Source organism: Hyla sarda, chromosome 2 (assembly GCF_029499605.1).
Source record: "Hyla sarda isolate aHylSar1 chromosome 2, aHylSar1.hap1, whole genome shotgun sequence".
Taxonomy (NCBI): domain Eukaryota; kingdom Metazoa; phylum Chordata; class Amphibia; order Anura; family Hylidae; genus Hyla; species Hyla sarda.
In genome coordinates this window covers 372,255,080-372,267,642 of record NC_079190.1, presented here as the reverse complement: position 1 = coordinate 372,267,642, position 12,563 = coordinate 372,255,080, and the positions used below count along the sequence as shown (strand labels likewise).

The 12,563-nt window shown below is 46.4% G+C and overlaps 1 protein-coding gene across 3 annotated transcripts in view; it reads right to left on the bottom strand.

Moving 5' to 3' along the window:
* Positions 1–12,563, bottom strand: part of AIPL1 (aryl hydrocarbon receptor interacting protein like 1) — a 158,131-nt gene that overhangs the window by 93,076 nt on the left and 52,492 nt on the right. The window lies entirely within an intron of this gene.

Sequence of the window (12,563 nt, the reverse complement as noted above, 5' to 3'; positions counted from 1 at the left end):
AATCTATATATATATATAAAACTCAATGGGGCCGTTTTATCAAAACCTGTCCAGAAAAAAGTTCCTGAGTTGCCCATAGCAACCAATCAGATCGCTTCTTTCGTTTTTGAAAAGGCCTCTGAAAAATGAGAGAAGCAATCTGATTGGTTGCTATGGGCAACTCAGCAACGTTTTCCCTGGACAGGTTTTGATAAATCTCCCCCAATGTGTGTGTGTATGTATGTATGTATGTATGTGTGTGTGTGTGTGTGTGTGTATGCTCCAGCATCACGTCCAAATGGCTAAAGATATTAACATGAAACTTGGCACACATGCTACTTATATGTCAACAACAAACATAGGATAGGTCATTTAACCCTTACTCACCCCTATTTGCCAGGGGCGGGGTTTTTGTTTAAAGTCCCATACAAGTCACTGGGAAATATATGTTACTGCATAACTTCCAAACGGCTGGAGATATTTCGATAATACTTGGTCACATGCTACTTATATGTCCACTTAAAATATAGGATAGCTAATTTAACCCTTAACTACCACCATTTGTGAGGGTTGGGGTTTTTGTTTAAAGTCCCATGCAAATCAATGGGAAATGTATGTTCTCACATAACTTCCGTACAGCTAGAGATATTTCAATACCTGGTATACATATTACAGGTCGAAATATGAGGACGGGATGGGAGGACGGGATGGGAGGTCGGGATGGGAGGTCGGAATAGGAGGTCAAGATAAGAGGTTGAGATAGGAGGTCGAGATAGGAGAACGGGATATGATGACGTGATAGGAGGTCGGGTTATGAGGTCAGGAAAGGAGGATGGGAAAGGAGGTCGGGATAGGAGGTCGGGATAGGAAAATGGGATAGGAGGTCAGGATAGGAGGTGGAGATAGGAGGATGAGATAGGAGGTCGAGATAGAAGGTCGGGATAGATGGACTGGATAGGAGGACGGGATAGGAGGTCGGGATAGGAGGTCAGGATATGAGGTCGAGATAGGAGGACGGGATAGGAGGTCAAGATAGGAGGTCGAGATAGGAGGACGGGATAGGAGGTCAAGATAGGAGGACGGGATAGGAGGTCAGGATAGGAGGTTGAGATAGGAGGATGGGATAGGAGGTCAAGATAGGAGGTTGAGATAGGAGGACGGGATAGGAGGTCGAGATAGAAGGACGGGATAGGAGGTCGGGATAGGAGGTCAAGATAGGAGGTCAAGATAGGAGGTCAGGATAGGAGGTCAAGATAGGAGGACAGGATAGGAGGTCAGGATAGGAGGTCGAGATAGGAGGACAGGATAGGAGGTCGAGATAGGAGGACGGGATAGGAGGTCGGGTTAGGAGGTCGAGATAGGAGGACGGGATAGGAGGTCGAGATAGGAGGTTGGCATAGATGGACTGGATAGGAAGATGGGATAGGAGGTCGAGATAGGAGGACAGGATAGGAGGTCAGGATAGGAGGTCATGATAGGATGTTGTGATAGGAGGTCGAGATAGGAGGTCAAGATAGGCGGTCGGGATATGAGGACGGGATAGGAGGTCGGGATAGGAGGTCGGGATAGGAGGACGGGATATGAGGATGGGATATGAGGTCGAGATATGATGGCGGGACAGGAGGTCAGGATAGGAGGTCGGGATATGAGGACGGGATATGAGGTTGGGATATGACAACAATATATGAGGACGGGATACGAAGTCAAAAGCTTCCTCCTTTGTTTATGTTCCTCCCCAACAAGCATTAGGAAGGAAAAATCGGGCAACTCCGGGTATTAAGGTAGTATATATATAAAACTCAATGTGTGTGTGTATGTGTGTTTGTGTTTTTATGTTCCACAATCATGTCCAAACCGCTAAAGATATTAACATGAAACTTGGCACACATGTTACTTATATGTCAACAACAAATATAGGATAGGTAATTTAACCCTTACTGACCCCCATTTGCCAGGGTCAGGGTTTTTGTTTAAAGTACCCTACAAGTCTATGGGAAATATATGTTACTGCATAACTTCCAAACGGCTGGAGATATATCGATAATACTTGGTCACGTTACTTAAATGTCCACTTAAAATATAGGATAGTTAATTTAACGCTTAACTACCCCCATTTGTGAGAGTCGGGGTTTTTGTTTAAAGCCCCATGCAAATCAATGGGAAATGTATGTTCCCACATAACTTCCGTACGGCTGGAGATATATCAATACCTGGTACACATATTACAGGTCAGGATATGAGGACGGGATAGGAGGTCGGGATAGGAGGTCGAGATAGGAGGTCGGGATAGGAGGTCGAGATAGGAGGACAGGATGGTCGGGATAGGAGGACGGGATAGGAGGACGGGATAGGAGGACGGAATAGGAGGTCAGGATAGGAGGTCGAGATAGGAGGTCGAGATAGGAGGACCGGATAGGAGAACCAGATAGGAGGACCGGATAGGTGGACAGGATGGTCGAGATAGTAGGTCGAGATAGGAGGTTGGGATGGGAGGTCAGGATATGAGGAAGGGATGGGAGGTCGGGAAAGGAGGTCGGGATAGGAGGTTGGGATAGGAGGTCGAAATAGGAGGTCGAGATAGGAGGTCGGGATAGGAGGTCGGGATAGGAGGATGGGATAGGAGTATGGGATAGGAGGATGGGATAGGAGGAAGGGATAGGAGTTTGGGATAGGAGGTCGAGATAGGAGTATGGGATAGGAGGACAGTATAGGAGGTCGGGATAGGAGGGAGGTCAGGATAGGAGGTCGGGATAGGAGGTCGAGATGGGAGGTCAAGATAGGTCGAGATACTAGGACGGGATAGGAGGTCGAGATAGGAGGTCGAGATAGGAGGAAGGGATGGGAGGTCAGGATATGAGGACGGGATGGGAGGTCGGGATTGGAAGTCGAAATAGGAGGTCGAGATAGGAGGACAGGATGGTCGGGATAGGAGGTCGAGATAGGAGGTCAAGATAGGAGGTCAGGAAAGGAGGACGGGATAGGAGGTCGGGATAAGAGGTCGGGATAAGAGGTCGATATAGGAGGTCGGCATAGGAGGAAGGGATAGGAGGAGAGGACGGGATAGGAGGTCGGTATAGGAGGAAGGGATAGGAGGAGAGGATGGGATAGGAGGTCGGGATAGGAGAACGGGATAGGAGGACGGGAAAGGAGGTCGGGGTATGAGTACGGGATATGAAGTCAAAAGCTTCCTCTGTTGACTTTCCTCCACAACAAGGATTAGGAAGGAAAAACCGGGCAACGCCGGGTACTCATCTAGTATAAAAATAAAAAAAGTAAACATATTTGGTATCACTGCGTGCGTAAATGTCCAAAGTATTAAAATATTATATTTATGATCCTGCATGGTAAACGACGTAAACTAAAAAAAATACCAAACACCAAAAATACAGATTTTTAAAAATATCATATATTTGAAAAAAAAAACGTAATTAAAAAGCGATCAAAAAGTCTAATTAAAACAAAAATGGTACCGATACAAACTACAGGTCATGGTGCAAAAAAATTGCTGTGATACATCTCGGTATACGGAAAAAAAAAGTTATAAGGGTCAAAAAATGACAATTTTATGCACACCAATTTTGTTTAAAAAAAAGTTACCTTTTTTAAAAATAGTACAATAACAGAAAAACTATATAGATTGGGTATTTTTTTAATCACATTGACCTACAGAATAAAGATAATGTATAATTTTGTCCATAAAGTGCACTGCGTAAAAACCAAACATCCAAAAAATTTGCTAAATTGCAGTTTTCTTATAAATTTCCGCCGGGGAATAATATTTTTTTTGTTGTGCCTAAAGATGAGCAAATCGAATCTGGCGAATGAGAATTTGTTTTGAATTTCAGGAAAAATTTGATGCACAACTAATGCGAATATCGCCGCAATTCTATAGCGCAAATCATTGCATTAAACTCCATTTAGTGCAGTCCCGGCTCCTGGGCATAAAAACTGCTAAAATAGCGGATCCACATGTGAGGACCTGGGGCAAGGAATCCTGGGAAGGCGGGAACAAGGGTAGGCAGGATGATCCTAAATCACATACAAGAAGCAGCCTATTAGCAGCCAGTTACCCCTGTGATGTCACAGCTCTATAGAATCGGCAGCCATGCTGTGGCCAGTCACTTCATCCTTTCACTGCAGAGAGACAGATAGGGACAGACAGCCCTGTGTGTTACACAGAAAAGCTTTTTCCAGCAGCGATTTAAGTCCCAGTCACTGTCTACAGCATTCTATTACAGAGAGCAGCAGTGATTCAGCTCAAGCACAAATCCTGCCTAGAAGCACTGATAGGGAAAAGAGTGAGATTGAGAGAGAGTGCAATTTTGGGAGTAGTACATGGCGACTGTGCGCTGCAGCACTGGTGTCTACTGCTGGTGTTGTGCACAAATACTTTTTTAAGTGTACTCTAGCGCATTTTTCTGCCCTTATATGTGCATACCACATACCTACATCTAAGTGGTGTACTAGTTTGTGCCTGTTAAACTGTCAAGGGCCTAGATACTGTGAAAGGCCAGGCAAAAGTACTCATTAGCTGGTGTTGTACTCAAATACTTTTTAAGTGTACTTTAGAGCATTTTCTGCCCTCATAATTGCAAATGACATACCTACACCTAAGTGGTGTACTATTTTGTTCCTGTTAAACTCTCAGGGGCCTAGATACTGTGAAAGTCCAGGCAAAAGTACTGACCGGCTGGTGTTGTACTCAAATACTTTTTTAAGCGTACTGTATTGCATTTTTCTCCCCTCATAAGTGAGGCAGCAGCTGAGTCATCAAGGTGGTAGAGTGGTTGGCAGTCGGCATGGTGGCAGAAGTGGAACGTCTGGAGCCAAAGGGAGGTAGTGGAACAGGGGTTCCTAGAGACAACAGTAGTAGCAGTCAATTAGTGCGGACTGTTGGTGGGAAAATCAGCTACTCGGCAGTTTTTCATCAAGCATCCGGAGGAGGTTAACATAGCCACATGCAGGATGTGTCGGCAGAAGGTGAAGCGTGGCCAGGGTCGCAATGTTGGCACCACGGCCCTGCATCAACATATGCTGCATCAGCATATAGCGGCATAGGAGAACCGTGGCTCCTATGTGTTGGTCCAGCCAGCTGCATCACCCAGTGGCACGCTGCTCCCTGCTTCAGCCAGCCAAGGCTCCACCACCACAGCCAAAGGGAGCTGTGTGTCATACCATCCTTTTGTCGCTCCAGATGCTCCTGTTCCTCCTACTTTTAGTCAGTCATCCGACAGCAATCCATTGGCGAAGCCATGTCCAAGACACAACAATATGTGCCCACTCATCCAACGGCGCAGAAGCTGAATGTGCTCTTGTCCAAGTTGCTGGTGCTGCTTTCATCCCTTCCTTTTCAAGTGGTTGACTCTGCACTTTTCAGAGAACTGATGGCTTGTGCAGAGCCGAGGTGAATAGTCTCAAGCCATAATTTCTTTGCAAAGAAGGCAATACCAGCCCTGTACAATTTTGTGAAGAGAAGGTGAGCCAGTCCTTGAGCCTGTCGTAGTGAACAAAAGTGCATGGCAGCGCCGACATGTGGAGCTGTAACTAGGGTCAGGAACCATACATGTCATTTACGGCCCACTGGGTGAATGTGGTTCTTGCACAACCACAACACCAACTTGGACAGGTCACGCCGCTTCCTCCTCCACGCTCTCAGGCCATTGGTCCTGTGACAGTGTGCGATTCCGCATCCTCATCCTCCACTGTGTCATCAGCCTCCTCTGCAAGAACAAGTCTCAGTGCTCCTTCAGCATACCATGTGTGCAGGGCATGGCGGTGTTACGCTGTTCTTCACATGGTTTGCCTGTTCTTCACTTGGTTTGTAGTCACACAGGAAAGGAACTGCTAAAAGTCATTCATAAAGAAATGGGAGCATGTCTTACTCCACGAAAACTGGAAATGGAAACCATGGTGACTGACTACGGGAAGAACATCTTGTCTGCACTGCGACAAGGAGGGCTGAGCCATGCTCCCTGTATGGCACACGTGTTCAATCTGGTTGTCAAGTGGTTCCTGAAGTGTTCCCTCCATTTGCAAGATATCCTAACAAAGGGAAGGATATTTTACATGCACTTCAGCCACTTTTACACCCCAAAGCATACCCTCCTTGAGCTGCAGCGTCAGAACGGTATACCCCTAATCTGATTTGCGATGTTGCCACAAGTTGGAATTCCACCCTCCATATGTTGGACCGACTATACGAACAGAGAAAAGCCATCACCAATTTCTTGATAATCCAAGCGGATACGGGTACTCCCCTGTGTAACTTCAATGTCAACCAGTGGCAGTTCATACGTGACACCTGCCGTTTGCTCAGGCACTTTGAGAAAGCCACATTATTAGTCAGTCACCAGGATTTACAACGTCATTCCACTGCTTTGTTTCCTACAACACGTGTTGGAAATGATGGCTGGTCAGGGCACTGGAGACGTGGCGCCTACATCTCACGGCCACATAAGCCCTGTGGGGGCTGAACTGGAAGAGGAGGAGGAGGGGGAGGGGCACAGTGGAGCACAGTCTAGGTTTCGTGAAATGGGTGTTTTTTCTAGTCATCTGACAAGATAGGAGCAGCCAGAGGAGCTAGAAGGTTATGAGGGAGGCAAGACCCAGACACACTGTGGCAGTATGCAGTGGAGATGGAGGCAGGGAGTCCCTCCGAGTCACTTGCACAAATGGCACGATGCATGCTCACTTGCTTGCATAGTGACCGCCAAATTGTCACCATTCTCCAGCGGGATGAATTCTGGCTCTCCACCTTGTTGGACCCTTGCTTCCAGCAAAAAATGGGGGCCTTTTTTACACCCACTGAGAGGGAGGACAAAATGGCCTACTACAGAGAAATCCTACGTAGTCAGTTGGCCGATGCCCATCGGTGCCATCGTCCATCCTCTTGCAGGTCTCATTCGGGGGCCCTCTGTGCTCACCTTCCACTGCCATGGCTGCTGGGGAAGGTTGGGTGGCAGGAGCAGTACCAGCTCCTTCAGCAGCAGACTGAGTTTACAGTCGCTGATGAGTACCTTTCTTCACCAGCATAGTGAAGCAACTCATCAGCAGCAGGTAGACTTGGAGCAAGACCTTAACCAGCAGGTGGTGGCATACCTTGACATGCCCATGCCAACAAACCTTGAAGATCCGCTGGACTTCTGGGCAGCCAAACTTGATTTGTGGCCGCAACTAGCAGAGTTTGCCCTGGAAAGCTGTCCTGCCCGGCCAGTAGTGTGCCATCATAGCTAGTGTTTAGTGTAGCAGGGGCTATAGTCACCCCAAGGAGAACTCGTCTGTCCATGAAAAATGTGGAGAGACTGACCTCTATGAAGATGAATCAGGCATGGATCAGCCAGGATTTCCACCCACCAATGCCTGATACATCAGAGTAGATTGATCATGGTGCTACACCAACACTTCAGAAATATGGATAGTGCAAAACAGATTTTAGGCGCTGCTCCCCAGTTACAAGCATTCCTCCGCATCAGACCTTTTTTCACTCACCTTCGTCACTGGGTACTGGTATTGCCACCCACCACACCACTATGTCACTGGGTGTGATACGATTCTGACAAGTCTGTGTGAGTGTCTGATTTAGCATAGCTAGAATCATGATGAATTGTATAAAGAATAGTAATGGCTCTTGTTCTCTATGAAATTGTATAAAAATAAGGGTTACTTAAGTTCAGAGCAACGAGTTCCATATCTTATCTGCACATGATGAGGATGGATGGTGATTGGTTTAACAGTACTGTTCACACGCCACCCCTTCTGGTAAACAACTACTGGGCATGCGTGATATGTCACACTTATATATCATGTTGTGTAAAAAAGCGCATAACCGTAAGCGTGCACAAACAGGACTTAACCCTAACTAGTAGCACACATGATCACCACGTGAATGCGCAGTGGGTACGTGAACCAATTATTGAGCATATACGGGACTGCGCAAGGCGTGGTAAATCAGGGACAAAAACTCTGGTAACTCCCCGAATCAATGGGATTTCCAGCCACAGCGGACGCGTTGTGTGAGGCAGACATAGACGGGTACCTCCTACGATCGATGATGAGTCCCCCGATCACGGAGTGATGATACAATAGCCGGTAAATGTATTGATTCTTACTTCTATGATTCATTGTTTATATTTCATTATGTTTAGATTTTAGCAAATAGGTAAATAAAATATGTCTTATGCTTAGAAGTGTGCCTGTTTTGTATAACAGTGAGCGTTTTGAGGAGTTTAAAACTAGTTAGCAAGACACTGGGTCACTTTCAGAACTTCTGATGATGCTGTTGCCACCTCCAGGCTGCCTCGTTCAGCCACCATATGTTCTCCTCATGCTGCCGCCACCTCCAAGCTGTGTCATTCAACCACTATGTGGTCTCCTCATGCTGCCGCCAACTCCACTCTGTGCCATTCAGCCACTTTATGTTCTCCTCATGCTGCCGCCACCACCACGCTGTGTCATTCAGCCACTATATGTTCTCCTCATGCTGCCACCAACTCCAGGCTATGCCATTCAGCCACTATATGGTCTCCTTATGCTGCCAACAACTCCAGGCTGTGCCATTTAGCCACTATATGGTCTCCTCATGGTCCCCCCACCTCCAGGCTGTCATTCAGCCACTATATGGTCTCCTCTTTCTGCCACTATATGGTCTCGTCATGCTCCGTCACCTCCTGGCTGTGTCATTCAGCCACTATATGGTCTCCTTATGCTACTGGGACATTACCTTAAAAAAAAAAGCTAATGCTACCATAAATCTTCAATTTAAATTTGAAAATTAATCTTTTAACCCCTTAAGGACGCAGGGTATTTCAGTTTTTGCATTTTCATTTTTTCCTCATCACCTTCTAAAAATCATAACGCTTTAAATTTTGCACATAAAATTCCATTTGATGGCTTATTTTTTGCGCCACTAATTCTAATTTGCCGTGACATTAGTCGTTTTACCAAAAAACCCACGGCGAAATGGAAAAAAAATTCATTGTGCTACAAAATTTAAGAAAAAATGTCATTTTGTAACTTTTGGGGGCTTCCGTTTCTATGCAGTGCATTTTTCGGTAACAATAACACCTTATCTTTATTCTATAGGTCCATATGGTTAAAATTATACCCTATTTATATAGGTTGGATATTGTCCTACTAAAAAAATCATAACTACATGCAGGAAAATGTATACGTAAAAAATGTTTGTACTGATCGGACTTTTTGATCGTTTTTTTCATTATATAAAAAGTGACCAAAAAGATTCTATTTTGGACTTTGGATTTTTTTTGCGCATACGCCATTGACCGTGTGGTTTAATTAACAATATACTTTTATAGTTTGGACATTTCCGCACGTGGCGATACCACATATGTTTATTTTTATTTTTATTTACACTGTTTTTTTTTATGGGAAAAGGGGGTGGTTCAAACTTTTATTAGGGAAGGGGTTAAATGACCTTTGCTAACTTTTTTTTCCACTTTTTTTTGCAGTGTTATATGCACACACTGATCTTTTATCCTGATCCCTGCAAAGCCATAGCTTTGCATGGATCAGGGAGATAGGGGCTTGATTGCTCAAGCCTGTAGCTCAGGCTTGAAGCAATCAAACGCCGATCGGACGCGACGGAGCAAGGTAAGGGGGGTCTCCGCTCGCGTCCTAGCTGATCGGGAAATCGCGTTTACTTAAATTTTTAGACGCGGCTATCGTTAGCAGCTGGGACCGGGCGAGGGGCACGGTGTGACCCCGTTTTAAACACCGGGACCGGGCGAGGGGCATACAGGTATGCCCTTCTTCCTGAAGGAGTTAATATTAGGGATTGTGATGCCCTATGGTCTCCTCATGCTGCTGCTACCTCTAGTCTCTGTCTTTGTGCCACCATGTGACTCTTTGTTAGATTAGGTTTTGTGGTCATACAGTATTTGTTCAAAGTAAACGCCTGGACATTAAACTTGGGCATCTAATATAAATCTTAAAGGGGTATTCCAGGATGTTTTTTTATTTGACTATGCTACAGGGGCTGTAAAATTAGTGTAGTTCATAATATTGTGTCTGTACCTGTGTGTAACGGTTTTCTCACAATTCTTATGTGATTTTCACCCCAATATTTTTAACAGCATACAAAATGACTGTTGTCTCAGATTTTTCCCAGGTTGCAATGTGGCCGAGACCTGACCTCACTAGTCAGCTGATGACAGGGAGCCTGTCTGCTTCAATGGGTGGAGCGATCGCTTGGTGGGAGAGAGATCAATCTGCAACTAATGCAACAGCTGTAGGCACCCTGATTGAAAACCATAGGTCTTTTTTAATGGATGCAGCTTATTTATATTTCAATGGGTGGGGTGGCTGATGTGTGGGAGGGGAGGGAGGAAAATGGAATTATGGGATTTGTAGTCAAAAAATGAAAACTCAAGCAGGAAATACCAGTTCAAAAAAAGATAGCTACAGTATTATGGTAATCTCACAACATAGCCATTTAGCCCCAAGACAAGTGCAGATCCTTTCTAAGCATGTCCATTACTGTCTGCTAGGTATGTACTAAAATCACCTTATGGTGGATAACCCTAAATAAAATAAAAAATCGATGTAATCCTTTCAAGACTGAGGCCCTATGGTCGTTGACTTCGTATTACCTGTGGAATTATCACTAGAATCAAATTAAACAGCTTGGAGCAATAACAATGAACCATAACTTATTAAATGAAACTTTGGCACTTTCACAGTCAGGGGAGCACTGAGAGGAAGGAATTGGAACAGATGGTATCTCACCTGGTGGAGGACCTCCAGCTCGATGCTCACCAGAATGGGTAATCAAAAAATTTTTACAAATTCAAACTAAATTATATAAAAATGACATAAAAAAATCTGCCACATGCTCTGTGGCAGTGATTATAATAGCGATGCCTGTAATCTGCATGTCAAACTGAATAACAGTATTATTTCACTAACACAGCACACTCCCTATGCGTTTCAGGACAAGGCAATGTGTTCTACACCCCTATTGAGCCATAAATAAATTCAGACCGAACCAATATTTTTCTGAAAATTCGGTAAATCGTCCGAATCAAATTTTTTAAAAATTCACTCATCTCTAGTTGTGCCATACATTTTATGGTAAAAGGAAAGTCTCATGACAAAGTACAATTGTTCGCACATAAAATTAGCCCTCATATGGGTCTGTAGGTGAAAAAATAAAAGAGTTATGGATTTTAAAAGGAGAGTGTTACGCCTAGCGCTCCGGGTCCCCGCTCCTCCCCGGAGCGCTCACGGCGTCTTTCTCCCTGCAGCGCCCCGGTCAGTCCCGCTGACCGGGAGCGCTGCACTGTCTTGGCCGTTGGGGATGCGATTCGCACAGCGGGACGCGCCCGCTCGCGAATCGCATCCCAGGTCACTTACCCGTCCCGGTCCCCTGCTGTCATGTGCTGGCGCGCGCGGCTCCGCTCTCTAGGGCGCGCGCGCGCCAGCTCTCTGAGACTTAAAGGGCCAGTGCACCAATGATTGGTGCCTGGCCCAATTAGCTTAATTGGCTTCCACCTGCTCCCTGCCTTTATCTGACCTCCTCCCATGCACTCCCTTGCCGGATCTTGTTGCCTTGTGCCAGTGAAAGCGTTTAGTGTGTCCAAAGCCTGTGTACCTGAACTTCTGCTACCCATCCTGACTACGAACCTTGCCGCCTGCCCTCGACCTTCTGCTACGTCTGACCTTGCCTCTGCCTAGTCCTTCTGTCCCACGCCTTCTCAGCAGTCAGCGAGGTAGAGCCGTTGCTAGTGGATACGACCTGGTTGCTACTGCCGCAGCAAGACCATCCCGCTTTGCGGCGGGCTCTGGTGAAAACCAGTAGCCTCTTAGAACCGGTCCACTAGCACGGTCCACGCCAATCCCTCGCTGACACAGAGGATCCACTACCTGGAAGCCGAATCGTGACAGTAGATCCGGCCATGGATCCCGCTGAGGTGCCGCTGCCAAGTCTCGCTGATCTTCCCACGGTGGTCGCTCAGCAATCGCAGCAGATTGCCCAACAAGGACAGCAGCTGTCGCAGTTGACCGCCATGTTACAGCAACTTCTGCCTCTGCTACAGCAGCAACCATCTCCTCCGCCAGCTCCTGCACCTCCTCCGCAGCGAGTGGCCGCTCCTAACCTCCGCTTGTCCCTGCCGGACAAATTTGATGGGGACTCTAAACTCTGCCGTGGATTTTTGTCTCAGTGTTCCCTGCATATGGAGATGTTGTCGGACTTGTTTCCTTCAGAACGGTCTAAGGTGGCGTTCGTAGTAAGCCTTCTTTCAGGAAAGGCCTTGTCTTGGGCCACACCGCTCTGGGACCGCAATGATCCTGCCACAGCCACAGTCCAGGCCTTCTTCGCTGAACTCCGGAGTGTCTTCGAGGAGCCAGCCCGAGCTTCTTCTGCCGAGACTGCCCTGTTGAACCTGGTCCAGGGTAATTCTTCAGTGGGCGAGTACGCCATCCAATTTCGTACTCTTGCCTCCGAGTTATCATGGAATAACGAGGCTCTCTGCGTGACCTTTAAAAAAGGCCTATCCAGTCGCATCAAGGATGTGCTGGCCGCACGAGAGATTCCTGCCAATCTGCAAGAACTCATCCATCTAGCT